This window comes from Octodon degus, unplaced genomic scaffold (assembly GCF_000260255.1).
Source record: "Octodon degus isolate 3935 unplaced genomic scaffold, OctDeg1.0 scaffold00272, whole genome shotgun sequence".
NCBI lineage: Eukaryota > Metazoa > Chordata > Mammalia > Rodentia > Octodontidae > Octodon > Octodon degus.
The window spans coordinates 2,606,354-2,611,093 of record NW_004524848.1 but is presented as its reverse complement, the minus strand read 5'-3'; positions in this window follow the sequence as shown (position 1 = coordinate 2,611,093).

Below are 4,740 nucleotides of genomic sequence, written 5' to 3'. Positions count from 1 at the left end.
AGACACAACTAAGAAAGAGAACTACAGACCAAACTCCCTCATGGACATAGATGCCAAAATCCTCAATAAAATCCTAGCAAATAGAATAAAACAAAGCATGAAGAAGATCACACAACATGATCAGGTAGGAATCAACCCAGGGATGCAAGGGTGGTTCAATATTCAAAGTTCTATCAATGTAATACACTATATCAATAGAGCGAAATCTAAAAACCACATGATCATCTCCATTGATGCAGAAAAGGCTTTTGACAAAGTCCAACACTCATTCATGTTCAAAGTCCTACAGAAAATTGGAATAGATGGCCTCTACTTCAGTCTGGTTAAAGCCATTTATGAAAACCCAACAGCTAACATAATCCTAAATGGGGAAAACCTGAAATCTTTTACTCTTAGATCGGGTACAAGACAAGGATGTCCTCTATCACCACTCCTATTCAATATAGTCCTTGAATCATTAGCTACAGTCATTAGACAAGAGAAAGAAATAAAAGAAATAATAATAGGTAAAGAAGAAGTGAAACTATCATTATTTGCAGATGACTTGATACTTTACTTGGAAGACCCAAAAAACTCCACCAAGAAGCTACTAGAATTAATACAGAAATTCAGTAGCATATCAGGCTATATAGTCAATACCCAAAGTCAATAGAATTCCTGTACAAGATAACAAACACACTGAGAGGGAAATTCTAGAAACAATACATTTTACAATAGCACCTATGCAAATGAAATACCTTGGAATTAACCTAACTAAAGAAGTCAAAGATCTTTTCAAGGAAAATTACAGTACTCCTAAAAAAGAGATTGTAGAGGATTTCAGAAAATGGAAAGATATTCCATTCTCCTGGATAGGAAGAACTAACATTGTGAAGTTGAACATACTCCCAAAATTGTTGTACAGATTTAACACAATCCCTATCAGACTACCACCAACATACCTCACAGACCTAGAGAAATCATTCCTAAAATTTATCTGGAAACAGAAAAGACCTAGAATAGCAAAGGCAATCTGGTTCAATAAGACAAAGCAGGAGACATCACAATACCTGACTTGAAATTATACTACAGGTCTACTGTGATAAAATCAGTATGGTAATGGCAACAAAAGACCAGAGTATCAATGGAATAGATTAGAAGATGCTGAAACTTCTATGAACACACTCAGCCACCTTATCTTTGACAAAGGGGCCAAACATACTCACTGGAAGAAAGATAGCCTCTTTAACAAATGGTGCTGGAAAAACTGGCTCTCTACATGCCGAAAACTCAAACTTGAGCCAGGTCTATCACCATGCACTAATTAAAGTCAAAATGGATTAAAGATCTAAACATTAAAGCAGAGACACTAAATCTCCCGGAAGAGAAAGTAGGAGAAATTCTTGAAGCCATAGGGGTAGGCAAAGATTTCATGGACAGAAATAAAGCCGCACGTGTAACAGTTGAAAGAATTAACAACAGACCTGCTCTTACTGAGAAGTTTTTTCATGTCAAAAGAAATTACCAAGAAAATGAAAAGACAACCCACAGATTTGGAAAATATTTTGACAAATAAGTACTCAGACAGAGGTCTGCTCTCTAGAATCTATAAAGAACTAAAAAACACTAGGACCCCAAAATTTAAAGACCCAGTCCAGAAATGGGCATCTGAGATGAACACACACTTCTCAGAGGATGAAATTAAAGAAGAGAACAAATATATGAAAAAATACTCCACATCACTAGCCATCTGTAAAATGCAAATTAATACAACTTTGAGATAACATCTCACCCCAGAAATTTCCCAGAGGATCTGAAAACATCATATTATAGGGATATTTGTGTGCCTATGATTATAGCAGCACAATTTGTGATAGCAAAATCTTGGAAACAACCAGGATGCCCATCACCTGAGGAATGGTTGAAAAAGATGTGGTATTTTTACACAATGGAGTATTACTCAGCTATAAAGAATGATAAACTGGAAGCCTTTATATTGAAGTGGATGCCACTTGAAGATATACTCATAAATGAAATAAGCCAGACACACATGTGTAAATATCATATGGTTTCCCTACTATAAGAACTCAAAAGAAGAAATACAAATAGAAAGGCATAGTACAAGTAGAAGGAAAGCAGGTACTTGAGGACTAATTAATTAAGAGAGGGAAAGGAGAAGAGCTAGGAAACATGACAGTGACAAGCCATACAATTATATGTAGAAGATGGGCAAGGCAATGATCCTGAGAACCTCCAGAAGATTTAAATCTAGCATTTAATTGGAAAGATTCTCACCCTGACACCTGTGAACTAAGTAACTGCACTGAAGATGGCAATCTATACCAGGAGGTTTATGCTTTGAGTGCTGGTCACTCTGGTCTTCTGAATATGGGCTGCTTGTCATGACATGCCAGTTCCTGCTGTGCTGTCACTTGGGTAGATGATTGTTCAAAAAGAAGGAGATGATTATTGAAGGAAAGACACAGGAAAAGGGATGTTGTGGGACTGTCCTACATCAAGGTTGTATATGGTTAATTTTTTGGACTTATGTGCAAACATAAAAATTATATATTTTTTATGTCTTTTTAAAAAAATATATTCTAACTTTTAAATGTTTTTTCATTATATTCTGTAGGGACTTAAAATTCAACATATCAATCCTTGATGAAAAATACCTGTTCCCGGGGCCGGGGAGATGGCTCAGTGGAATAAGTGCTTCCCTGGCAAGGGCAAGGGCCTGAGTTCAATCCCCCGTTAAAAAAAAAAAAAAAACCTGTTCCATGTTACACCTAACATGTTTGATATTCAGATAGATAGTGAGGTTAAGCTTAACAGCCTAGGTTGTATGGCAATAACAATAAACTTGTCTTCTGGAGGGTTAACAACCTAAGTTTGCAGACCAAAATTAGAGAAAAAGGAGGGCCTTAAGGAAAGCCAACATTTTTTCCCTACCTTTCCAAAGTCATTTAAGACTCAGGACATATGAGAATTTGTAACATCTCGTAACCCTGTAGTTTTCCAAATTTTCTGATCAAGGAGATTATGTAGTCAAAGATGAAAGTGATCGATGATGTAGAGTTTGCCTAAGGAGAGTCACTTGGAAAGAAAGCATTCTCTCACGGTTTCACAGAGAGCACATTGGCCCAACAATGGCCGTGACTCATCCACATGGATAACAATGAGAAAGGTTTTACAATCCGAGGTACAGGATCTGAGTAAAAATCCTGAAGGGATTTCACTGACTTTATCAGACCCAAAAGATACAACTCTTTTTGCATAAGTCCTTCTTTACCTTAGTCTTAACCATCCAGCAGAAATGTATAATAACAAAGTATAAGAAATAAAGCCATGCTGTTACTTTGAGCTGTAGGAGGCTTAGGTCAATTTCTGACATTGCCAGTGAAGCAGAAGACCCAATACTATTATGGACTGCTGGACTCTTTTAGAATAGTTTGCTGAGTTAACACCCACATAATATTTAATTAACAGAAGTTAAGAAAGAAAGGGGATACAGATGAAACCCCATTTTGTACCTGTGTATTCAAAATGGTTAACATAGATATATAGTTACATTCTCTTAATGAATAGAGAGATTTGTTCTAACAGTATTTATAAATAGGATATCATGTCCACATCTTGTACAATTAACCACTAGGAAGAATGTATGCAATCTGTTAATTATTTGGAATCTGTCCTACCAATTTAGTTTGATACTCTTTCATTGGTATTTGTTTCTCAATAAAATTTTGGGAAAAAATGAAAAAGTAAAAAAAAGAAATAAATCTTACTATATATGATATTAATAGTCTATTACTCTACCAAGAATCAATAATTAGCAGACATCAAATTATATTAAGGAGCTACTTTAATCCATTATACATGTAAATAATAAATATCACTAGGTTGTATCATGTTCCATAGAGCCAGTGGGTGGATGAAGAGGTTGAATCCTCCTATCAGGGCTATCTTTTGAATCTCAGCTTAGGCCATGGAGGACTGGAATGTAACACAAAGTCTCAGGGAGCAAATCCTTTCATTAACAGGAAAAAATTCAAATGGTTTTGGAATTTGTTTTTTCTTTCTAGAATCTGGAAATTGCAATGAGTGGCAGAATATGTTTACAAGTATCAGTGACCAATTATGTCACTTTGTGTCCCTTAATCTCCTTCAGAGACATCCAAAACAGCAGACATTCAAAAACATACTGTTAACTTGTGAGCATAAGGGAGATCTAAAGTTCTCTCATAGACCTGTTTTCTATCTCTGTAACATTCTGAGGAAAAGAACAGAGTGAAGGAAAAGAACAGAGAGAAAAGAGGAATGCAGTAATGATTACCTCCAAAATTTCTACTCAGGAAAAAAGTGGCAGTGTTCGACCTTAAAGTTCTATCCTGTTTATATTTAACTTAAGACTTCATTCTGTGCTTGAATTGAATGTTACCTAATGCAGATATTTATTAATTTAAAGGATGAGGAGGAATTTGATGAAGAAAATTGGGGACATGTACTGCAGCCCAAGTGTTTAGTGAAAAACAGCAAGGTGTTTACGGAATTCAAGCATTTAGGCATGTCAACCTGTAAACATCACTATAGGAAATACCTGAGGCTAACTAATAGTGACTTCTGAATTCCTGAGAGAGGGAAATATAGGAGAAAGGGAGAGAGAGAGAAAGAAAGAGAGAGAAACAGAGAAAGACAGAGAGAAACAGACAGAGACAGAGACAGACAGACAGACCATGCTTCAAAGAAGTAGCAGAGGGA